The sequence below is a fragment of the Bombina bombina genome, chromosome 4, assembly GCF_027579735.1.
Source record: "Bombina bombina isolate aBomBom1 chromosome 4, aBomBom1.pri, whole genome shotgun sequence".
NCBI lineage: Eukaryota > Metazoa > Chordata > Amphibia > Anura > Bombinatoridae > Bombina > Bombina bombina.
The window spans coordinates 882,293,070-882,319,826 of NC_069502.1; the positions used below are offsets into that span (position 1 = coordinate 882,293,070).

Below are 26,757 nucleotides of genomic sequence, written 5' to 3' on the forward strand. Positions count from 1 at the left end.
GCAAGGAAGGAGATAGGTCTGGTGCAGAGAAGTAGATTTCAGTGTTGTTGGCATACAAATTATATTGGAAACCATGGGACTTAATTAGGGAACCTAATAATGACGTTTAGATTGAGAAGAGAAGGGGACAGAGGACAGAGCCTTGCGGTACCCTGACAGAAAGTGGTGACCGGGCAGAAGAGGCCCCAGAGAAGGCTACACTAAAGGTACGGTTTAACAGGTAGGAAGAGAACCACAAGAGGGCTGTGCCACAAATGCCAAAGGATTGGAGGGTTTGGAGCAAAAGAGGAGGATGGTCAACAGTATCAAGGAGGGAGTTTAATGTAAGTAAATGGGATAAGCGTGCATGTACTAGCTTTTCAAGAAGCTTTGAGGCAAGAGGAAGTAGGGAAATATGGTGGTAGTTGGCTTGGGAGGTTGGATCGAGAGAAGGGTTTTTTGAGGATAGGTGTGACCAGTGCATGTTTTAGAGATGAGGAAAATATACCGGTGTTGAGGGAGAGGTAGAAAATGTGTGTGAGTATAGGGGTAAGGGTAGATGAGAGGGAGGGGAGTAGCTGTGAGGGAATGGGGTAGAGGGGACAGGTAGTGAGGTGAGAGCGCCGTTTAAGTGCAGAAACTTCTTCCTCAGTAACAGGCGAAAGAGCTAAATATATGGCTATGTGGGTTTTGGTTAATTGCAAACTTTTGAGGGGGTGAGATGCTGGAAGCATGCTGAGAGCTGATTTTGTTTCTGATGGAATCGATTTTGTTATTGAAGTGGCTGGCAAAATCTTGAGCTGACAGAGAAGTTTTAATAGGAGGTGGGGGTGGGCGGAGAAGAGTGTTGAAAGTAGAGAACAGACGTTTTGGGTTTGAAGAAGTAGAGAAGTAGTTTCGCTTATAAAGATTAAGGGCAGTTTCGCTTATAAAGATTAAGGGCAGAGTAGTAGGAGTTCAAGATGAACTTGTGGTGAAGAAAGTCAGCTTTTCTCCAGTGCCGCTCAGCAGTATGGGAACATCTGCATAGGTACCATGTCAGAGGAGTATGCCAGGGCTGAGGGTGAGTGTGTGATTTCTGAGCTATGGTAGGAGGGGCCAGATTATCAAGGACCGATGTAAGGGTGGAATTATAGTGGCAGATAGATTGGTTAGGGCAGGAAAAGGAGTAGATGGATGAGAGGAGAGGTTTGAGAGAACTAGCGAGCTGTTGCTGATCTAATGACATAATGCTTCTGTGAAGTTTGTTGTGAGGGGTGGAAGGAGGGAGAGTAAAACTCCACAGTATCTTCTTACCTGAGTCCCTAACATACAGCTAGGCATGATAGTTCTCAGCCAAACTAACTGTAGTTCAAACAAGGGTGACAGCTAATTTCTAATGTTACTAGACATATAGAATTAAATATTACAATGAAATAAAGATATAACATACATGTTCTTTTAAAAATATTAATTTATACTTTATTATATTCACATATGTAGCATCAGGAGTTAAAAGGACAGTCTACACCAGAATTTTTATTGTTTAAAAAGATAGATAATGCCTTTATTCCCCATTCCCCAGTTTTGCATAACCATCACGGTTATATTAATATACTTTTTACCTCTGTGATTACCTTGTATCTAAGCATCTTCTGACAACCCCCGATCACATGACATTTTATTTATTATCTATTGGCTTGCATTTTAGTCAATCAGTGCAGTTTCTGCCACAAGCCACGGGCGTGATCACAATCAGCTAGATTACAAGTTTTGCGTTATGTGTGAAAAAGCATCATTATGCTTCATAACGCTGCTTTTCCCCTAACGCTGCTATTACAAGTCTTGTAGGTATAGGTGTACCGCATACCTTTTTGGCCGTCACGCAACGTCAGTACCGCACTTTTAAAAACGTCCTTTTTCAATGGGACTTCCATAGCGCCGGTATTATGAGTTCCTGGGAGGCCAAAAAGTGAGCGGTACACCCTATAACCCCAAGATCCGTACAGCCATCTAAAGTCAGTAGTTATGAGTTTTACGTTACAAAGCTGTAGCATAAAACTCATAACTAAAGTGTTAAAAAGTACACTAACACCCATAAACTACCTATTAACCCCTAAACTGAGGCCTTCCCGCATCGCAAATACTGAAATAAAATTATTAACCCCTAATCTGCCGCTCAGGACATCGCCACCACTATTAAAATGTATTAACCTCTCTTCCACTGCTCCCCGACATTTTCGCCAATATAATAAACCTATTAACCCCTAAACCATGGCCCTCCCGCATCGCAAACACTACTTAAATATCATTAACCCCTAATCTGCCGTCCCCCTACGCCATTTGGAACAGCCAATAGAATGCGAGCTCAATCTGATTGGCTGATCGGATCAGCCAATCGGATTGAACTTGATTCTGATTGGCTGATTCCATCAGCCAATCAGAATTTTCCAACCTTAATTCCAATTGGCTGATAGAATCCTATCAGCCAATTGGAATTCAAAGGATGCCATCTTGGATGACGTCCCTTAAAGGAACCGTCATTAGTCGGGAAGTCGTCGCTGAAGATGGATGTTCCGCGTCGGCGGGATGAACATGGATCCGGAAGAAAGAAGATTGAAGATGCCGTTGATAGAAGACTTCAGCCGGATCATGGACCTCTTCAGCTCCCGCTTGGATGAAGACTTCAGCCGGATCATGGACATCTTCAGCCCTTCGCTTGGGCTTGGATCAAGACATCGGAGCCAGGACGGATCGGTGTGATACCCGGCGAGGTGAAGATAAGGTAGGAAGATCTTCAGGGGCTTAGTGTTAGGTTTATTTAAGGGGGGTTTGGGTTAGATTAGGGGTATGTGGGTGGTGGGTTGTAATGTTGGGGGGGGGTATTGTATGTGTTTTTTTTACAGGCAAAAGAGCTGAATTCTTTGGGGCATGCCCCGCAAAGGGCCCTTTTCAGGGTTGGTAAGGTAAAAGAGCTTTGAACTTTTTTAATTTAGAATAGGGTAGGGCATTTTTTTATTTTGGGGGGCTTTGTTATTTTATTAGGGGGCTTAGAGTAGGTGTAATTAGTTTAAAATTGTTGTAATATTTTTCTAATATTTGTAAATATTTTTTTATTTTTTGTAACTTAGTTCTTTTTTATTTTTTGTACTTTAGTTAGTTTATTTCATTGTATTTATTTGTAGGTATTGTATTTAATTAATTTATTGATAGTGTAGTGTTAGGTTTAATTGTAGATAATTGTAGGTAGTTTATTTAATTTATTTATTGATAGTGTAGTGTTAGGTTTAATTGTAACTTAGGTTAGGATTTATTTTACAGGTAATTTTGTAATTATTTTAACTAGGTAACTCTTAAATAGTTATTAACTATTTAATAGCTATTGTACCTGGTTAATATAATTACAAAGTTGCCTGTAAAATAAATATTAATCCTAAAATAGCTACAATATAATTATTATTTATATTGTAGCTATATTAGGGTTTATTTTACAGGTAAGTATTTAGCTTTAAATAGGAATAATTTATTTAATAAGATTTAATTTATTTCGTTAGAATAAAATTATATTTAACTTAGGGGGGTGTTAGGGTTAGAATTAGCTTTAGGGGTTAAAAAATTTATTAGAGTAGCGGTGAGCTCCGGTCGGCAGATTAGGGGTTAATACTTGAAGTTAGGTGTCGGCGATGTTAGGGAGAGCAGATTAGGGGTTAATACTATTTATTATAGGGTTATTGAGGCGGGAGTGAGGCGGATTAGGGGTTAATACATTTATTATAGTAGCGGTGAGATCCGGTCGGCAGATTAGGGGTTAATAATTGTAGGTAGGTGGAGGAGACGTTGGGGGCGGCAGATTAGGGGTTAATAAATATAATATAGGGGTCGGCGGTGTTAGGGGCAGCAGATTAGGGGTACATAGGTATAATGTAGGTGGCGGCGGTGTATGGAGCGGCAGATTAGGGGTTAATAATAAAATGCAGGGGTCAGCGATAGCGGGGGTGGCAGATTAAGGGTTAATAAGTGTAAGGTTAGGGGTGTTTAGACTCGGGGTACATGTTAGAGTGTTAGGTGCAGACTTAGGAAGTGTTTCCCCATAGGAAACAATGTAGCTGCGTTAGGAGTTGAACGCTGCTTTTTTGCAGGTGTTAGTTTTTTTTCCAGCTCAAACAGCCCCATTGTTTCCTATGGGGGAATCGTGCATGAGCACGTTTTTGAAGCTGGCCGCGTCCGTAAGCACCGCTGGAATTTAGAGTTGCAGTGACGGTAAATATGCTCTACGCTCCCTTTTTGGAGCCTAACGCAGCCCTTCTGTGAACTCTAAATACCAGCGGTATTTAAAAGGTGCGGGAAAAAAAAGCCAGCGTAGCTAACGCACCCCTTTGGCCGCAGAACTCTAAATCTAGCCGTTAGGTTTTATTTTTATTTCACAGGTAGATTTGTATTTATTTTAACTAGGTAGACTAGTTAGTAAATAGTTATTAACTATTTACTAACTACATAGTTAAAATAAATAAAAATTTACCTGTAAAATAAAACCTAACCTGCCTTACAATAAAACCTAACATTACAATCAAATGAAATAAATTATATTAATCAAATACAATTATATAAATTACAAAAAAACCCCACTAAATTACATAAAATAAAAAATGAAATTATCAAATAAAAAAACGAATTACTCCTAATCTAATAGCCCTTTCAAAATAAAAAAAAAGGGCCTTTGGTGGGGAATTGCCCCAAAGATAACATCTTTTTTACCTGGTAATTAAAATTACAAACAACCCCCCAAACCGTAAAACCCACCACCCAACCAAACCCCCCAAATAAAAACCTATCTAAATAAACCTAAACTAACCATTGCCCTGAAAAGGACATTTAGATGGGCATTGCCCTTCAAAGGTCATTTAGCTCTTTTACAGTGCCCAAACCCTAAGCTAAAAATAAAACCCATCCAATAAACCCTTAAAAAACCTAGTTTAGTGTAGGCTAGGGGTTTTTCTATTTTGGGGGGCTTTTCTATTTTGATAGGGCTATTAGATTAGGAGTAATTCATTTTTTTTATTTGATAATTTCGTTTTTTATTTTGTGCAATTTAGTGTTGTTGTTTTTTTGTAATTTAGATAATTGTTTTTGATTAATTTAATTTATTTGATTTGATTGTAATGTTAGGTTTTATTGTAAGGCAGGTTAGGTTTTATTTTACAGGTACATTTGTATTTATTTTAACTAGGTAGTTAGTAAATAGTTAATAACTATTTACTAACTAGTCTACCTAGTTAAAATAAATACAAACTTACCTGTGAAATAAAAATAAAACCTAAGATAGCTACAATATAACTATTAGTTATTTTGTAGCTAGCTTAGGGTTTTTTTTTACAGGTAAGTATGTATTTAATTTTAAATAAGAATTATTTAGGTAATAATTGAAAGGTTTATTTAGATTTATTTATTATTATTTTTTCCAAAATATTTTTATTGAAAATTTTCCAGATTGAACAAGTGATCAACATGTACATAGTACATGAATAATTGATTAACAGAAGTATAATCATCTAAAATATCAGTATATATAATGTCATATTTAGTTATATTTGCTTAGGTATTTTTGTCATGCCAAAACATTTAATAAACACCTATGTAAATTAGCTAATTGAATTGAATTTAGTTCATTGTATTTAATTTAGGGAATTTATTTAATTATAGGGTTAGGTTAGGTGTTAGTGTAAGACAGGTTAGGTTTTATTTTACAGGTCAATTTGTATTTATTTTAGCTAGGTAGTTATTAAATAGTTAATAACTATTTAGTAACTATTCTACCTAGTTAAAATAAATACAAACTTGCCTGTAAAATAAAAATAAACCCTAAAATAGATACAATGTAACTATTAGCTATATTGTAGCTAGTTTAGGGTTTATTTTATAGGTAAGTATTTAGTTTTAAATAGGAATTATTTAGGTAATGATAGTAAATTTTATTTTGATTTATTTTAATTATATTTAAGTTAGGGGGTGTTAGGGTTAGGGTTAGACTTAGATTTAGTGGTTAATACATTTAGTATAGTGGCGGCGACGTTGGGGGCGGCAGATTAGGAGTTAATAAATGTAGGTAGGTGGCGGCGATGTTAGGGACAGCAGATTAGGGGTTAATAATATTTAACTAGTGTTTGCGATGCGGGAGTGCAGCGGTTTAGGGGTTAATATGTTTATTATAGTGGCGGCGACGTTGGGGGCGGCAGATTTTGGTTTAATAAGTGTAGGTAGGTTGCAGCGACATTGGGGGAGGGAGATTAGGGGTTAATAAATATAATGTAGGTGTCGGCAATGTTGGGGGACAGCAGATTAGGGGTTAATAAGTATAATGTAGGTGTCGGAGATGTCCGGAGCGGCAGATTAGGGGCTAATAAATATAATGTAGGTGTCTGTAATGTCGGGGGCTGCAGATTAGGGGTTAATAAGTGTAAGATTAGAGATGTTCATGTTAGGATGTTAGGTGTAAACATAAATTTAGTTTCCCCATAGGAATCAATGGGGCTGCGTTACAGAGCTTTATGTTGCTTTTTTGCAGGTGTTAGACTTTTTTTCAGCCTGTTCTCCCCATTGATGTCTATGGGGAAATCGTGCACGAGCACGTACAACCAGCTCACCACTGACTTAAGCAGCGCTGGTATTGGAGTGTGGTATGGAGCACAATTTTGCTCTACGCTTATTTCTTGCCTTTTAACGCCGGGTTTGTAAAAACCTGTAATACCAGCGCTGTAGGAAAATGAGCTGTGACAATAACGTGCAAGTTAGTACCGCACCCCTCATAACGCAAAACTTGTAATCTAGACGAAAGTAAACAAATTATAATGAAAACAGGTTTTAACCTTCCTTAAAGGGACATTAAACAAAAAAAAATTATTTCATGATTCAGATAGACTATACAATTTTAAACAACATTCCAATTTACTTCTATTATCTTATTTGCTTCATTCCTTAGATATCCTTTGTTGAAGAAATAGCAATGCACATGGGTGAGCCAATCACACAAGGCATCTATGTGCAGCCACCAATCAGCAGCTACTGAGCCTATCTAGATATGCTTTTCAGCAAACAATAGCAAGAGAATGAAGTAATTTAGATAATAGAAGTAAATTAGAAAGTTGATTAAAATTGCATTCTCTTTCTAAATCATGAAAGAAAAAAATTTGGGTTTAATGTCCCTTTAAGTGTGTAAATGAGAGGTGGAGCTTTGGAATGTAGTAAAGGAATGTTGGTGTTTAGCTGAAACAATAAATGAATACAGGTAGACTCTCACAGATGATACTGGTATTCAGAGGCGGCTCTCTAATTAGGCGAGTGCCTAAAGCCTTGCGCTTACTGGGGCTTCACACCCGCCTAACTCGCTAATTGAAAGCTGCTTTACATCCGAGTTGACAGTGAACTGTAACGCCGCATGCGCTGATTCCGGGCGCAAGCAGTGTTATGGTCCCTTGTCACACTCACCTCACCCAGTACTTGAGGGGGCGCGGACAAGGTGTAAGAGGTTACATCCAGAGCTATCCATTCGTCATGCTGCATCCACTCACAGGGCGCAGTATGCAGGAGGTTCCCCGTGCCGCAGCCAATGAGGGAAGGGGGGATATGTGTTATCCCTGCCCCCTCATCATGCTGCACTGCCACCGCGTGTCTAGAAGGTGGTGAGGGTGTTATGGGACGGAGGACTGGAGATATATGATGGCGGGGAGGCATATATGATGTTGGGGTCCTGGGAAGGTGTGATTGGAGGGTTGACAGGGGATATGTGAAGTTGGGGTCCTGGGAAGATGTGATGTTTGGGTTCTAAGAAGATGTGATTGGGGGATTGAAAGGGGATATGTGATGTTGGGGTTCTGGGAAGATGTGATTGAGGGGTTGACAGGAGATATGTGATGTTGGGGTTCTGGGAAGATGTGTCTCTCTTTCTCCCCCCTCTCTGTCTCTCTTTCTCACCCCTCTCTGTCTCTCTTTCTCCCCCCTCTGTCTCTCTTTCTCCCCATCTCTCTTTCTCCCCATCTCTCTTTCTCCCCCCCCTCTGTCTCTCTTTCTCCCCCCCTCTCTGTCTCCCCCTGTCTGTCTCTCTTTCTCCCCCCTCTCTGTCTCTCTTTCTCCCCCTCTGTCTCTTCTTCCCCCTGTCTCTCTTTCTCCCCCTCTCTATCTTCCCTCCCCACTCTGTCTCTCTTTCTACCCCCCTCTGTCTCTCTTTCTCCCCCCTCTCTGTCTCTCTTTCTCCCCCTCTCTGTCTCTCTTTCTCCCCCTCTCTTTCTCTCTTTCTCCCCCTCTCTTTCTCTCTTTCTCATCCCCTCTCTGTCTCTCTTTCTCCCCCTCTCTGTCTCTCTTTATTACCCCTCTCTGTCTCCCCCCTCTGTCTCTCTTTTCCCCCCTCTCTGTCTATCTTCCCACCCCTCTCTGTCTCTCTTTCTCCTCCCTCTCTTTCTCCCCCCCTCTCTGTCTCTCTTTCTCCCCCCCTCTCTGTCTCTCTTTCTCACCCCCTTTCTGTCTCTCTTTCTCCCCCCCTCTCTGTCTCTCTTTCTCACCCCCTTTCTGTCTGTCTTTCTCCCCCCCTTCTCTGTCTCTCTTTCTCCCCCCCTTCTCTGTCTGTCTTTCTCCCCCCCTTCTCTGTCTGTCTTTCTCCCCCCACTCTGTCTCTTTATCCCCCCTCTCTGTCTCCCCCCTCTGTCTCTCTTTCTCCCCATCTCTCTTTCTCCCCCCTCTCTGTCTCTCTTTCTCCCCCTCTCTGTCTCTCTTTCTCCCCCCTGTCTCTCTTTCTCCCCCCTCTCTATCTTTCCTCCCCACTCTGTCTCTCTTTCTCCCCCCTCTCTGTCTCTCTTTCTCCCCCCTCTCTGTCTCTCTTTCTCCCCCCTCTCTGTCTCTCTTTCTCCCCCCTTTCTGTCTGTCTTTCTCCCCCTCTCTGTCTCTCTCCCCCCTCTCTGTCTCTCTTTCTCACCCCTCTCTGTCTCTCTTTCTCACCCCTCTCTGTCTCTTTATCACCCCCTCTTTGTCTCCCCCATCTGTCTCTCTTTCTCCCCCCCTCTCTGTCTGTCTTTCTCCCACCCTCTGTGTCTGTCTTTCTCCCCCTCTCTGTCTGTCTTTCTCCCCCCCACTCTGTCTCTTTATCCCCCCTCTCTGTCTCCACCCTCTCTGTCTCTTTCTCCCCCTTCTCCCTCTCTGTGTCTCTCTCCCTCTGTCTCCCCTTCTGTTTCCTCCCTCTCTCCCTCTGTCTCTCTCCCCCTCTCTCCCCTGCCCTCTGTTTCTCTCCCACCCCCTCTGTTTCCCCCTGTCTCTCTCTACCCTCTGTCTCTCTCCCACCCACCCCAGTCTTTCTCTCTCCACCCTCTGTCTATCTGTCTCTCTCCACCCTCTCTTTCTCCACTCTCTTTCTCTCTCAAGTCCTCTGTCTCTCTCTCTCACCCACCTCTCTTTACCCCCTCTGTTTAAAAAAACTAAAAAATGTCCCCGGATTTGATTTTAAAAATCTGATCATCTTAGTGTATATGAGTGTACACATGCATGAGTAAATGACTGCATTTTAGTATGTGCTATTGTCAGATGGGTCCTCGTGTTCGAGTTTTGCCTAAGGCCTCACAAAGTCTAGAGCTGCCACTGCTGGTATTCACAGAAATACTGCAGCTCAGTTAGACTCACTCTGTGTGAAGCAAGCAGGGGTACGTCTGGTAGCTTTTAGACTCTTTACACTTTAGAGAGCGAGCAGGGAATTCACACAGCAGTGTCTGTGTGTGAAGAGAAAATCATGCCCCAGCTTGTAAACAGTCTCACTCACAACTATGGCAGTGTGCGGATAATTCAGTTAACTGTTAGCTGTTACTTCAGGTTAAAATTTACTTACTTGCTTATCCAAAGTCTTTCAAGAAGCTAGAAATCCTCCTTATAGAAATAGATAGAATCTGTATAGAAAGAGAAGGCTTGAAATCCTTTATGATTAAGGTAACACTTAAGCTTGACTTCAATACTCAAGTAGTGCTGATCTGTTCAGGTGTTAAATAGCAAAGTGAGAGGTAAGAAGTACACTCCCTCTGATCTCTTAAAGGTGCAGTTATCATGACAGATACCAAGAAAATTATGCAAATTAGATAAAAGAAGTAGAGAGTTGTTTAAAACTGTATTCTCTATGTGATAAATTTTGAGTTTCATGTTCCTTTAACCCCTTAATGATCAATAACAGAGTTATTCCATCATGGAACCATTGAACCAACTGAAGCTGTGCCCTTAAGGGGCTAAGGATAGAGATCTGTGGTGGGTGTAGGGACCTTGTTGAAATTATTGTCCAAACTGAATAATGGGTTGCAGGGTTTCCTTTTTTTGGAACAGTTGTGTGAGTGGGAGCTAGAAAATTTAGCGAGCCATTTCATTGGATGGATTCCTGCAGTAAGGTGTTAATAAGTTATTGTGGGTGGTGCACTAGTAGCAGAGGGTTAATGTGAAACACCAGCATGTATATTTATACCGTATAGAATCATGTGAAGGGAGCATTATTAAATTAGATGTATTTCTCGGAATAATGTTGTTCAGACACACAGAATACTCCAGTTAATAAATAAAAAGAGGTGTACTGCCTCTGTAAAAAGAACCTTATAGGTTCTTATTACAGAGGCAGTACACGTCTTTTTTTATTTATTTATTTATTTATTAACTGGAGTAGTCTGTGTGTCTTGAGTACAAGCTACACGGGCATCTTATCTGGGTGCCAAGTGTCGCATCGACTTCACCTGTATACTTGCCATTTGTATACCTCATGTATTGAGGATTTTAAATGTGAGTGGGACAACCACCTGTTCTAATTAAAATATGTGTATATAATAAACTGTAAAATAAATTAAATTGTAAAGGTGGACTCAACACGTGGATCTCACCTTTAAAAAATAATAAAGAGTTGCGCACACTTGTGTGAACTAGTTGCAGTGGTAATTAAACACAATGGCCTAGATTTAGAGTTCTGCGGCCAAAGGGGTGCGTTAGCTTTTTTTCTCCCGCACCTTCTAAATACCGCTGGTATTTAGAGTTCACAGAAGGGCTGCGTTAGGCTCCAAAAAGGGAGCGTAGAGCATATTTACCGCCACTGCAACTCTAAATTCCAGCGGTGCTTACGGATGCGGCCAGCTTCAAAAACGTGCTCGTGCACGATTCCCCCATAGAAAACAATGGGGCTGTTTGAGCTGAAAAAAAAACCTAACACCTGCGTTCAGCTCCTAACGCAGCTACATTGTTTCCTATGGGGAAACACTTCCTAAGTCTGCACCTAACACCCTAACATGAACCCCGAGTCTAAACACCCCTAACCTTACACTTATTAACCCCTAATCTGCCGCCCCCGCTATCGCTGACCCCTGCATATTATTATTAACCCCTAATCTGCCGCTCCGTACACCGCCGCAACCTACATTATACCTATGTACCCCTAATCTGCTGCCCCTAACACCGCCGACCCCTATATTATATTTATTAATCCCTAATCTGCCCCCCACAACGTCGCCTCCACCTACCTACAATAATTAACCCCTAATCTGCCGACCGGATCTCACCACTACTCTAATAAATGTATTAACCCCTAAAGCTAAGTCTAACCCTAACACTAACACCCCCCTAAATTAAATATAATTTTAATCTAACAAAATAAATTAACTCTTATTAAATAAATTATTCCTATTTAAAGCTAAATACTTACCTGTAAAATAAACCCTAATATAGCTACAATATAAATTATAATTATATTGTAGCTATTTTAGGATTAATATTTATTTTACAGGCAACTTTGTAATTATATTAACCAGGTACAATAGCTATTAAATAGTTAATAACTATTTAATAGTTACCTAGTTAAAATAATTACAAAATTACCTGTAAAATAAATCCTAACCTAAGTTACAATTAAACCTAACACTACACTATCAATAAATTAATTAAATACAATACCTACAAATAAATACAATGAAATAAACTAACTAAAGTACAAAAAATAAAAAAGAACTAAGTTACAAAAAATAAAAAAATATTTACAAACATTAGAAAAATATTACAACAATTTTAAACTAATTACACCTACTCTAAGCCCCCTAATAAAATAACAAAGCCCCCCAAAATAAAAAAATGCCCTACCCTATTCTAAATTACTAAAGTTCAAAGCTCTTTTACCTTACCAGCCCTGAAAAGGGCCCTTTGCGGGGCATGCCTAAGAATTATTTATATTTGGATATGTATTAATAATTGTCACCAGTCATTTGTCTTTCATGCATAGTATTTCACTTAAAGCGCCAGCCTTGATCTTTTTGTATTCGCATATATATATATATATATATATATATATATATATATATATATATAGCAAATAAAAAAGGATAAAGTAAAGGGACTCCTAGGGATAAGTGTGTATTAAGCCACCATGTGGATATCTATTCCATTCAACCCCTTATGCAGGCTTAAAAAAACAGTTCACTGTACAAAGCAGCAATATCCAAACACAGAATGCGTAAACATCCCCTCAAGCAGTATTAGCAGAGATAAAGTTCATCACAGTAGGCAGGTGAGTCTCATATAAGGCAACTGAGGATGCGTCACCCTCATGTACACAATGCGGTGTTGCCACAGGATATTTATAATAATATCCAAACAGCTAGTAGCTGTGTAACTCACCACTCTTGCTTGTAGTTACGGTCTTGCAACCTGTGTAGAGAGATCCTGCTATGTGCTCCGTGATCCACGGCATCTAAGACAGCCCTGCTGCCACTATCCAGCCGGTTCCGGTCATGTGATGAGCGTCGGGCGTCACAGCCAATGGAATCAGTTAGCCTACCAGGAGGCTTGCAGAATTCAACGTCGGAGGGGATGCCCAATGTAGAGAGGAAAAGGGGGAGTGGAATAGAGGCACGCTCCTGATGCAGCCCAGAGCGCTGGAAAGATTAGGCACAAAACGAAAAATGATATCCAGGCTGCAGTTAAAAACAAAGTCTTTATTAAATTCCACTTGGGATAAAAAATGATAAGACAGGGGGGTCCAGCATATCAGTGTAACCAAAGAAGTTCCACGAACCGACGAGGAGCTTCTCTTCAATATCCGCCATACTGGATCTTGAATGCAAGTGATGTCATCCAAGATGGCGTCCCTTGCATTCCTATTGGCTGAAAGGTTCCAATCAGCCAATAGGATTAGAGCCACTAAAATCCTATTGTCTGTTCCAATCAGCCAATAGGATGAGAGCTTAATCCTATTAGCTAATTGGAACAGCCAATAGGATGAGAGCTACTCAAATCCTATTGGCTGATTGGAGCAGCCAATAGGATTTTAGCAGCTCTAATCCTATTGGCTGATTGGAACCTTTCAGCCAATAGGAATGCAAGGGATGCCATTCAAGATCCAGTTTACGGCAGAGACCGTATTGAAGAGGAGCTCCTCGCCGGATGGATGAAGATAGAAGAGGCCGCATGGATAAAGAGTTCACCGGCTGGATGAATATAGAAGAGGTCGTCTGAATGAAGACTTCTTGCCGGCTGGATGGATCCTTCAAACAGAACTTCAAAAACTGTAACTGGATCGTCAGGAATTAGTGTTAGGTTTTTTAAAAAATTTTTGGGTGGGTTTTATTTTTAGAGTAGGGTCTGGGAAGTAAAAGAGCTAAATGCCCTTTTAGGTTTTTTAAATATGTTTTTTATTTGGGGGGGTTGGTTGTGTGGGTGGTGGGTTTTACTGTTGGGGGGGTGTTTGTATTTTTTTTTTTACAGGTAAAAGAGCTGATTTCTTTGGGGCAATGCCCCGCAAAAGGCCCTTTTTTTTGTAATTTAGAAATGTTTAATTGTAGATTTAAATAATTTGAGTTGGGTTAGGTTTTTAAATATGTAATATAGTTAATTTAATTGGTAGTTTAATGTATTTGTAGTATAATAGTTAGGGTAGGTTAATTAATAGTTTAATATAGTTTAATTTAATTGTATGATAATAGGGTAGGTTAATTAATAGTTTAATATAGTTTATATTAATTCTAAAGGTAAGATTAAATTTATTATAATATAGGGATGTTGTAATTTTAATGTAAAGTTAGCCGGTTGTTAGGTTAAGGGGTTAATAGCTTAATTTAGTTTATGGCGATATGGGGGGCTGGCGGTTTAGGGGTTAATAGTTTTAGTTAGTGGTAGTGATGTGGGAGGCCAGGGGTTTAGGGGTTAATACTTTTATTTAGTTACGGTGGGGTCCGGGAACGGCAGGGTAGAGGTTAATACATTTTATTTAGTGACGGCGATGTTGGGGCGGCAGATTAGGGGTGTTTAGACTCAGGATTTATGTTAGGGTGTTAGGTGTAAATGTTACTGGTTTTCTACCATAGAAATCAATGGGATATCTGGCAGCATCGAACATAAGCTTTCGCTGCTTTCAGACTCCCATTGATTCCTATGGCATCTGCGGCCTCCAGGGTGGCGGATTGAAAACCAGGTATGCTGGGTCAGAATAGCCGCGAGCGTACTGGTTAACCATTTGATAACTTTTAAAAAGTGTGAATAGTGCCGGATGTGTATTCAAAATATCTGTAATGACGTAAGCATCGATCTGTGTCGGATTGAGACCAGCGGATCGTATGTTACGTCACAGATTTCAAATTTTGCCGGTCTATAGACTTTGATAACTAGGTCGAATCAAGCTCGCCACAATTGCGCTGCAGAATTCCAGCGTATTTCAGGTTGACGACTTGATAAATATCCCCCTAAGTGCAACTGTATTTTCTTTTTATCATGCATGTGTTGATTATGCAAATCTACTGAATTTACTGGTTCTTTAATCTCACACCTTTCTTGCAACATCTTTTATATATCATTTGAACTTTGTAGAAAATGTATATATGAAATACGATAACACATATATTTGTAAACATTATTGAACGTCTAAAAAAAAAACTTCCCACATTTTGGATAAGCAGCTAACATGATCAGGGCTGGATTGGGACCAAAAATAGGCCCAGGCATTTTAAGGCAAAGCAGCCCACCCCCAACCCCCACACCGTTTGTTATTTAACCATATACCAAACATGACAAATATAATGTGCTTATTTACAGGGACAGTCTACTCCAGAATTGTTATTGTTTAAAAAAATAGATAATCCCTTTATTACCCATTCCCCAGTTTTGCATAACCAACACGGTTATATTAATAAAATTGTTACCTCTGTGATTACCTTGTATCTAAGCCTCTGCAGACTGCCCCGTTATTTTAGTTCTTTGGACAGACTTTAGTATTTTAGCCAATTGGTGCTGACTCATGAATAACTCCATGGGAGTGAGCACAATGGTATCTATATGGCACACATGGGCTAACACCCTCAGGCATTCAGGTAAGAGGTGGCCTTGAAGGGCTTAGGAATTAGCATATGAGCCTACCTAGGTTTAGATTTCAACTAAGAATACTAAGAGAACAAAGCAAATTTGACTATTTAATAAGGTCATCTTGTAATGATTCACAGATGTTTATGTTGGGAGGTTTGCAACAGACTCATAAATACGATCAGTAGTGACTAAGCTACTAAGTAGTGACACTGGGCTCTATTGTGCACGCCAAACTTTGCAGAAGCATGTTTAAAACAAAAAAGATTGGGAAATCTGTAATTAAATATACAAACAACCAAGCAATCACACCTGACATATACATATGGGCCAACATTTATAAATGATTCATGCTACTAAAGGCATAGCGAAATACTGTATGTAAGGAGCCAATAATAACAGAGTACTAGAACATAATACTAGTTAAGATCAAGCCACATACACACAAACTAATATACAAAACACTAAGGCCTAGATTTAGAGTATTGTCGGTAAGGACCCGCGTAGCTAACGCCGGCTTTTTTCTGGCCGCACCATAAAAATAACTCTGATATTGAGAGTCCACATAAAGGCTGCGTTAGGCTCCAAAAAAGGAGCGTAGAGCATTTTTAACGCAGCTTCAACTCTCGATACCAGAGTTGCTTACGCAAGCGGCCAGCCTCAAAAACGTGCTCGTGCACGATTCCCCCATAGGAAACAATGGGGCTGTTTGAGCTGAAAAAAAACCTAACACCTGCAAAAAAGTTCAGCTCCTAACGCAGCCCCATTGTTTGCTATGCGTAAACACTTCCTACGTCTGCACCTAACACCCTAACATGTACCCCGAGTCTAAACACCCCTAACCTTACACTTATTAACCCCTATTCTGCCGCCCCCACTATCACTGACCCCTGCATATTATTATTAACCCCTAATCTGCCGCTCCGTAAACCGCCGCTACTTACATTATCCTTATGTACCCCTAATCTGCTGCCCTAACATCGCCGACCCCTATATTATATTTATTAACCCCTAATCTGCCCCCCACAACGTCGCCTCCAACTGCCTACACTTATTAACCCCTAATCTGCCGAGCGGACCTGAGCGCTACTATAATAAAGTTATTAACCCCTAATCCGCCTCACTAACCCTATAATAAATAGTATTAACCCCTAATCTGCCGACCGCAAAGCGCCGACACCTAACTTCAATTATTAACCCCTAATCTGCCGACCGGAGCTCACCGCTATTCTAATAAATGTATTAACCCCTAAAGCTAAGTCTAACCCTAACACTAACACCCCCCTAAATTAAATATAATTTTAATCTAACGAAATTAATTAACTCTTATTAAATAAATTATTCCTATTTAAAGCTAAATACTTACCTGTAAAATAAATCCTAATATAGCTACAATATAAATTATAATTACATTGTAGCTATTTTAGGATTAATATTTATTTTACAGGCAACTTTGTAATTATTTTAACCAGGTACAATAGCTATTAAATAGTTAAGAACTATTTAATAGTTACCTAGTTAAAATAATTACAAAATTACCTGTAAAATAAATCCTAACCTAAGTTACAATTAAACTTAACACTATACTATCATTAAATTAATTAAATAAAATACCTACAATTACCTACAATTAAACCTAACACTACACTATCAATACATTAATTAAATACAATATCTACAAATAACTACAATGAAATAAACTAACTAAAGTACAAAAAATAAAAAAGAACTAAGTTACAAAAAATAAAAAAATATCTACAAACATAAGAAAGATATTACAACAATTTTAAACTAATTACACCTACTCTAAGCCCCCTAATAAAACAACAAAGCCCCCCAAAATAAAAAATGCCCTACCCTATTCTAAATTACTAAAGTTAAAAGCTCTTTTACCTTACCAGCCCTGAAATAAACCTAACACTAAGCCCCTGAAGATCTTCCTACCTTGTCTTCACCATACAAGGTTCACCGATCGGTCCTGAAGAGCTCCTCCGATGTCCTGATCCAAGCCCAAGCGGGGGGCTGAAGATGTCCATGATCCGGTAGAAGTCTTCATCCACGCGGGGCAGAAGAGGTCTTCCATCCGATTGAAGTCTTCATCCAAGCGGGGCAGAAGAGGTCTTCCATCCGATTGAAGTCTTCATCCAGGCGGCATCTTCTATCGACATCCATCTGGAACGGAGCGGCAGCATCCTGAAGACCTCCGACGCGGAACATCCATCCTGGCTGACGACTGAACGACGAATGACGGTTCCTTTAAATGACGTCATCCAAGATGGCGTCCCTCGAATTCCGATTGGCTGATAGGATTCTATCAGCCAATCGGAATTAAGGTAGGAATATTCTGATTGGCTGATGGAATCAGCCAATCAGAATCAAGTTCAATCCGATTGGCTGATCCAATCAGCCAATCAGATTGAGCTCCCATTCTATTGGCTGTTCCGATCAGCCAATAGAATGCAAGCTAAATCTGATTGGCTGATTCCATCAGCCAATCAGAATATTCCTAGCTTAATTCCGATTGGCTGATAGAATCCTATCAGCCAATCGGAATTCGAGGGACACCATCTTGGATGACGTAATTTAAAGGAACCGTCATTCGTCGTTCAGTCGTCGGCCAGATGGATGTCGATAGAAGATACCGCCTGGATGAAGACTTCAATTGGATGGAAGACCTCTTCTGCCCCGCTTGGATGAAGACTTCTACCGGATCATGGACATCTTCAGCCCCCCGCTTGGGCTTGGATCAGGACATCGGAGGAGCTCTTCAGGACGGATCAGTGAACCTGGTATGGTGAAGATAAGGTAGGAAGATCTTCAGGGGCTTAGTGTTAGGTTTATTTAAGGGGGGTTTGGGTTAGATTAGGGGTATGTGGGTGGTGGGTTGTAATGTTGGGGGGGGGGTATTGTATGTTTTTTTACAGGCAAAAGAGCTGAACTTCTTGGGGCATGCCCCGCAAAGGGCCCTGTTCAGGGCTGGTAAGGTAAAAGAGCTTTTAACTTTAGTAATTTAGAATAGGGTAGGGCATTTTTTATTTTGGGGGGCTTTGTTGTTTTATTAGGGGGCTTAGAGTAGGTGTAATTAGTTTAAAATTGTTGTAATATTTTTCTTATGTTTGTAGATATTTTTTTATTTTTTGTAACTTAGTTCTTTTTTATTTTTTGTACTTTAGTTAGTTTATTTCATTGTAGTTATTTGTAGATATTGTATTTAATTAATGTATTGATAGTGTAGTGTTAGGTTTAATTGTAGGTAATTGTAGGTATTTTATTTAATTAATTTAATGATAGTGTAGTGTTAGGTTTAATTGTAACTTAAGTTAGGATTTATTTTACAGGTAATTTTGTAATTATTTTAACTAGGTAACTATTAAATAGTTCTTAACTATTTAATAGCTATTGTACCTGGTTAAAATAATTACAAAGTTGCCTGTAAAATAAATATTAATCCTAAAATAGCTACAATGTAATTATAATTTATATTGTAGCTATATTAGGATTTATTTTACAGGTAAGTATTTAGCTTTAAATAGGAATAATTTATTTAATAAGAGTTAATTAATTTCGTTAGATTAAAATTATATTTAATTTAGGGGGGTGTTAGTGTTAGGGTTAGACTTAGCTTTAGGGGTTAATACATTTATTAGAATAGCGGTGAGCTCCGGTCGGCAGATTAGGGGTTAATAATTGAAGTTAGGTGTCGGCGCTTTGCGGTCGGCAGATTAGGGGTTAATACTATTTATTATAGGGTTAGTGAGGCGGATTAGGGGTTAATAACTTTATTATAGTAGCGCTCAGGTCCGCTCGGCAGATTAGGGGTTAATAAGTGTAGGCAGGTGGAGGCGACGTTGTGGGGGGCAGATTAGGGGATAATAAATATAATATAGGGGTCGGCGGTGTTAGGGGCAGCAGATTAGGGGTACATAAGGATAACGTAGGTGGCGGCGCTTTGCGGTCGGCAGATTAGGGGTTAATAAGTGTAGGTAGCTGGCGGCGACGTTGTGGGGGGCAGGTTAGGGGTTACTAAATATAAAATAGGGGTCGGCGGTGTTAGGGGCAGCAGATTAGGGGTACATAATGATAACGTAGGTGGCGGTCGGCAGATTAGGGGTTAAAAAAATTTAATCGAGTGCGGGCGATGTGGGGGGACCTCGGTTTAGGGGTACATAGGTAGTTTATGGGTGTTAGTGTACTTTAGAGTACAGTAGGTAAGAGCTTTATGAACCGGCGTTAGCCCAGAAAGCTCTTAACTACTGACTTTTTTCCTGCGGCTGGAGTTTTGTCGTTAGAGTTCTAACTCTCACTTCAGCCACGACTCTAAATACCGGAGTTAGAAAAATCCCATTGAAAAGATAGGATACGCAATTTACGTAAGGGGATCTGCGGTATGGAAAAGTCGCGGCTGAAAAGTGAGCGTTAGACCCTTTTTTGAGTGACTCCAAATACCAGAGTTAGCCTAAAACCAGCGTTAGGAGCCTCTAACGCTGGTTTTCCCAGCTAACGCCAAACTCCAAATCTAGGCCATAGATAATTCCACACCTTGTCACATAGAGCATAGTTATTATATATATGCATCAGACATAAGCCAACATACACAACCAATGGGCAGATAAGCATATATGAATATTTATACGGACCACCATTGCTGGCTATGCTATGATAGATCGATAGATAGACAGAGGTAGACAGACAGACATAAATAGATATCACCACACATGAGTCAATATATATAGCCTAAAGTCATGTACTAATATAACATGCCAAATACATTAATCAATATACGCATCCCATGACCAGATAATTATACATCACACCACATACATGAGCCAATACATACAGCCTATTGCCAGATAACATAATATGCCAAATATTTGAATTATTCACAACCCATAAACATATAATTATATCTATATATTTAACATCACATTCCTAAGCCAATATATACAACCTATGCCCAAATAATTATTAAATGTACCATATGCACAAGCCAATATACACAGCCTATGGCCGCATGTTAAAATATCAGTATACACTGCCCATCATCAGATACAATTATAAAATATGACATATGCATTTGCCAATTTAAACACCCTATGGCCAAATAATTATTAATGTCACATACATGAACCTTTTGAACACAGCTTTTGTTCAGATAATTACACAGCATGTCAATGGTCTAATATAGACACCCCATTTGCAGCTAATTCTCATTGAACAGGAACAAGAATACACACAGCCCACCAGAGATAATAAATAAATGGCATGTCATATACATGACTCACATGGTCTGCGAGGTTGGTGGAGGATCCTAACAATTCTTCATGGTCAGACTTAGAGCTCTCGTCCATCCCTGTCATCAATCACTAAGTCTATGGGCATTTTCTCTTTCAAACAGCTGAGCTGATATAATAAATGGCAGAAATTATCGCACAGTTCATGGACCTGGGGAGAGAGCATCAGCGTCACCGGGCGTGAGAGAGCAGCAACTGTCAGGCATGGTGCAGGAAGTGAAGAGTACACATGGGACCTGCAGACACTGACAGTACACACATGTGATGCCCCTTTTGGGGCCTTTTGTGGGGCATTGCACCAAAGAAATACATTTTTTTACCTGTAAAAAAAAAATACAAACAACCCCTCAACAGTAAAACCCACCACCCACACAAACAAACCCCCAAATAAAATTCTATCTAAATAAACCTAAGCTAACCATTGCCCTGAAAAGGGCATTTGAATGGGCATTGCCCTTTAAAATGGCATTTAGCTATTTTACATTGCCTAAAACCCTACTCTAAAAATAAAACTCACCCAATAAACTGTTAAAAAAACCTAACACTAACCCCCAACGATCCACTTACAGTTTTCGAAGAACGGACATCCATCCTCATCTAGGCGGCAGAAGTCTTCATCCAAGCTGGCAGAAGTCCTCATAAAAAGCCGGCAGAAGTCTTCATCCAAGCGGGCAGAGGTCCTCATCGAAGCCGGCAGAAGTCTTCATCCAAGCAGGCAGAAGTCTTCATCCAGACGGCATCTTCTATCTTCATCCATCTGGCGTGGAACGGTTCCATCTTCAAGATATCTGGCACGGAGCATCCTCTTCTTCCGATTGTCGCTGTAGAATGAAGTTTCCCTTTAAGTGACATCATCCAAGATGGAGTCCCTTATATTCCAATTGGCTGATAGAATTCTATCAGCCAATAGGAATTAAAGGTGAAAAAATCCTATTGGCTGTTGCAATCAGCCAATAGGATTGAGCTTTCATCCTATTGGCTATTCCAATCAGCCAATACAATGCAAGCTCAATCCTATTGGATTTAGTGTTACGTTAGGGTTAGATTTATGTTTAGGGTTAGGGTTACGTTAGGGTTAGGTTTAAGGGTTAATATATTTATGTAGTGTTAGTGATGGGGAAGGCCAGAGGTTTAGGGGTTAATAACTTTATTATAGTAGCGCTCAGGTCCGCTCGGCAGATTAGGGGTTAATAAGTGTAGGCAGGTGGAGGCGACGTTGTGGGGGGCAGATTAGGGGATAATAAATATAATATAGGGGTCGGCGGTGTTAGGGGCAGCAGATTAGGGGTACATAAGGATAACGTAGGTGGCGGCGCTTTGCGGTCGGCAGATTAGGGGTTAATAAGTGTAGGTAGCTGGCGGCGACGTTGTGGGGGGCAGGTTAGGGGGTACTAAATATAAAATAGGGGTCGGCGGTGTTAGGGGCAGCAGATTAGGGGTACATAATGATAACGTAGGTGGCGGTCGGAAGATTAGGGGTTAAAAATTTAATCGAGTGCGGGCGATGTGGGGGGACCTCGGTTTAGGGGTACATAGGTAGTTTATGGGTGTTAGTGTACTTTAGAGTACAGTAGTTAAGAGCTTTAAGAACCGGCGTTAGCCCAGAAAGCTCTTAACTACTGACTTTTTTCCTGCGGCTGGAGTTTTGTCGTTAGAGTTCTAACGCTCACTTCAGCCACGACTCTAAATACCGGAGTTAGAAAAATCCCATTGAAAAGATAGGATACGCAATTTACGTAAGGGGATCTGCGGTATGGAAAAGTCGCGGCTGAAAAGTGAGCGTTAGACCCTTTTTTGAGTGACTCCAAATGCCAGAGTTAGCCTAAAACCAGCGTTAGGAGCCTCTAACGCTGGTTTTCCCAGCTAACGCCAAACTCCAAATCTAGGCCATAGATAATTCCACACCTTGTCACATAGAGCATAGTTATTATATATATGCATCAGACATAAGCCAACATACACAACCAATGGGCAGATAAGCATATATGAATATTTATACGGACCACCATTGCTGGCTATGCTATGATAGATCGATAGATAGACAGAGGTAGACAGACAGACATAAATAGATATCACCACACATGAGTCAATATATATAGCCTAAAGTCATGTACTAATATAACATGCCAAATACATTAATCAATATACGCATCCCATGACCAGATAATTATACATCACACCACATACATGAGCCAATACATACAGCCTATTGCCAGATAACATAATAGGCCAAATATATGAATTATTCACAACCCATAAACATATAATTATATCTATATATTTAACATCACATTCCTAAGCCAATATATACAACCTATGCCCAAATAATTATTAAATGTACCATATGCACAAGCCAATATACACAGCCTATGGCCGCATGTTAAAATATCAGTATACACTGCCCATCATCAGATACAATTATAAAATATGACATATGCATTTGCCAATTTAAACACCCTATGGCCAAATAATTATTAATGTCACATACATGAACCTTTTGAACACAGCTTTTGTTCAGATAATTACACAGCATGTCAATGGTCTAATATAGACACCCCATTTGCAGCTAATTCTCATTGAACAGGAACAAGAATACACACAGCCCACCAGAGATAATAAATAAATGGCATGTCATATACATGACTCACATGGTCTGCGAGGTTGGTGGAGGATCCTAACAATTCTTCATGGTCAGACTTAGAGCTCTCGTCCATCCCTGTCATCAATCACTAAGTCTATGGGCATTTTCTCTTTCAAACAGCTGAGCTGATATAATAAATGGCAGAAATTATCGCACAGTTCGTGGACCTGGGGAGAGAGCATCAGCGCCACCGGGCGTGAGAGAGCAGCAACTGTCAGGCATGGTGCAGGAAGTGAAGAGTACACGTGGGACCTGCAGACACTGACAGTACACACATGTGATGCCCCTTTTTAGTGAGCTGCAGCCTGCAGCTCACTATAAAGGGGCATCACATGTGTGTACTGTCTGCAGGTCCCACGTGTACTGTACACGTCCTTCACCATGCATGGCTCACTCACTACAAACTTTTGCAGCCCGTGCAATCAGACAGTGAAGTCCCACATATCACATGACATCATCTCTCACATCATGTGCATGTGTAGTTTGTAGCTGCACTGGCCGGCAGGCTGGCACCGCACCGCTGTGTGCTTGACACACTAATATGTGAGTCCAAGACAGAGCCACAGTGAAAGCAGTCAGTGTGTGCAGTGAAGGTGGGCGGGGCTAAGGTAACCGGCAGCCCACCGGGCATTTGCCCGGTATGCCCTATGGTCAATCCGGGCCTGAATATGATGGCATCATTTCTAGCTTAAAAACTTTCCAATGCTTGAAATGTATCAATGTTGCAAGTTGCACTAGGATATAACACACCTTTGTAAGTGAACACTAATTTGTCAGGTGGTGTATGTTTAGCTGCTTCAAATATATTCGGTAATTAAAATGAACATGCATTTACAGAACTTTATGAGAGTACAGGGAGGGGGACAGAGAGCAAATTAACTTTATCCCATTGTTTTTGCCAGGTTTTAATTTCATTGTCTTTCAAATGTATTAACCCCTATTCTGCCACTCCCCAACATCGTCGCCACTATAATAAATCTATTAACCCCTAAACCTCCGCCCTCCCGCATCACTACATAAATATATTAACCCGTAACTCTAAGTCTAACCCTAACCCTAACGTAACCCTAACCCTAACACCCCCTAACTTAATAAATAACCTATTTAAAACTAAATACAAACTTACCTGTAAAATAAAACCTAAGCTAGTGACAAAATAACTAATAGTTATATTGTAGCTAGCTTAGATTTTTATTTTTATTTCACAGTTAAGTTTGTATTTATTTTAACTAGGTAGACTAGTTAGTAAATAGTTATTAATTATTTACTAACTACCTAGTTAAAATAAATACAAAGTTACCCTTAAAGAAAAACCTAACCTGACACACTAAAAACTACATTACAATAAAATAAAAATAAAAAATTAATGAAATACAATTATCTAAATTACAAAAAAACCCACTAAATTACACAAAATAAAAAACGAAATTTTCCAAAATAAAAAGGAATTACTCCTAATCTAATAACCCTATCAAAATAAAAAAGCCCCACAAAATAAAAAAAACATAGCCTACACTAATCTGCCAGTAGCCCTTAAAAGGGCCTTTTGTGGGGCATTGCACCAAAGAAATACATTTTTTTACCTGTAAAAAAAAAATACAAACAACCCCTCAACAGTAAAACCCACCACCCACACAAACAAACCCCCCAAATAAAATTCTATCTAAATAAACCTAAGCTAACCATTGCCCTGAAAAGGGCATTTGAATGGGCATTGCCCTTTAAAATGGCATTTAGCTATTTTACATTGCCTAAAACCCTACTCTAAAAATAAAACTCACCCAATAAACTGTTAAAAAAACCTAACACTAACCCCCAACGATCCACTTACAGTTTTCGAAGAACGGACATCCATCCTCATCTAGGCGGCAGAAGTCTTCATCCAAGCTGGCAGAAGTCCTCATAAAAAGCCGGCAGAAGTCTTCATCCAAGCGGGCAGAGGTCCTCATCGAAGCCGGCAGAAGTCTTCATCCAAGCAGGCAGAAGTCTTCATCCAGACGGCATCTTCTATCTTCATCCATCTGGCGTGGAACGGTTCCATCTTCAAGATATCTGGCACGGAGCATCCTCTTCTTCCGATTGCCGCTGTAGAATGAAGTTTCCCTTTAAGTGACATCATCCAAGATGGAGTCCCTTATATTCCAATTGGCTGATAGAATTCTATCAGCCAATAGGAATTAAAGGTGAAAAAATCCTATTGGCTGTTGCAATCAGCCAATAGGATTGAGCTTTCATCCTATTGGCTATTCCAATCAGCCAATACAATGCAAGCTCAATCCTATTGGATTTAGTGTTACGTTAGGGTTAGATTTATGTTTAGGGTTAGGGTTACGTTAGGGTTAGGTTTAAGGGTTAATATATTTAGGTAGTGTTAGTGATGGGGAAGGCCAGAGGTTTAGGGGTTAATAACTTTAGTATAGTGGCGTCGACATTGGGGGCGGCAGATTAGGGGCTAATAAGTGTAAATAGGTGGCGGGCGATGATAGGGCCAGCAGATTAGGGGTTAATACAAGCAGAGAGTCGGCTAAAAAAGGCCTAACACCTGTGATTGCGGAAAACAAATGCTCTGTAACGCAGCCCCGTAACTGTAATGTAGGTGACCAGCAGATTAGGGGTTAATAACTGTAATGTTAAGGGCAGCAGATTAGGGGTTAATAAGTGTATTTAGGGGGCGACGATGTTAGGGGCAGCAGATTAGGGGTTAATAACAGTAATGTAGGTGGTGGTGATGTTAAGGGCGGCAGATTAGGGGTTAATTTGTGTATTTAGGTTGCAGCGATGCTAGGGGAAGCAGATTAGGGGTTAATAACATTATGTAGGTTGCGGCGATGTCGGGGCGGCAGATTAGGGGTGTTTAGACGTGGTTTTTATGTTAGGGTGTTAGGTTTAAACATAACTTTTTCTTTCCCCATAGACATCAATGGGGCTGCGTTACGGAGCTTTTGTTTTCCGCAATCGCAGGTGTTAGGCCTTTTTGAGCCGACTCTCCCCATCGATGTCTATGGGTAAATCGTGCACGAGCACGTCAAAACACTGCTTGTATTTGGGTGTGGTATGGAGCTCAATGCCACCATATCGTCCACACAAGCCGGGTTTTTAAAAACCTGTAATAGCAGCGCAATAGGGAGGTGAAATACCGCTGCTTTTGTGGAAGGTCCTTAATTTCCCTTATAGCGCCCAAAACTCGTAATTTATATAACATTAGCTTACCGGCACATTTATACTTTCAATTATTTCAGAGAAATTGTATGTAAAAACCTCATTTTACCAGAACACCGCTCCTTGCCCTACTGAGCGGGTCTGGTTTTTACACAGCGCATCGCGACAACACTGTCTAGTCACAGTGTGCCCGGTCACGCCATCAAAATGAATGTAGCTCGCTCCTGCTACTAGACCAGAGCGGGAGCGAGCTACGTTCATTTTAATGGGGTGACTGGGCACACTGTGACTAGACAGTGTTGCAGCGATACGCTGTGGAAAAACCAGACCAGCAGCGTTCTGGTAAAATTAGGTTTTTACATACAATTTCTC

General features: G+C 40.2%; 1 protein-coding gene across 1 annotated transcript in view; it reads right to left on the reverse strand.

Moving 5' to 3' along the window:
- Positions 1 to 9,962, reverse strand: part of LOC128657429 (sulfotransferase 6B1-like) — an 86,149-nt gene extending 76,187 nt beyond the window's left edge. The window contains exon 1 of the mRNA XM_053711781.1: positions 9,821 to 9,962. The gene's annotated coding sequence lies outside the window, so the exon portion shown is untranslated. The remainder of the gene's footprint in view (positions 1 to 9,820) is intronic.
- Between the last annotated feature and the right edge of the window lie 16,795 nt (positions 9,963 to 26,757).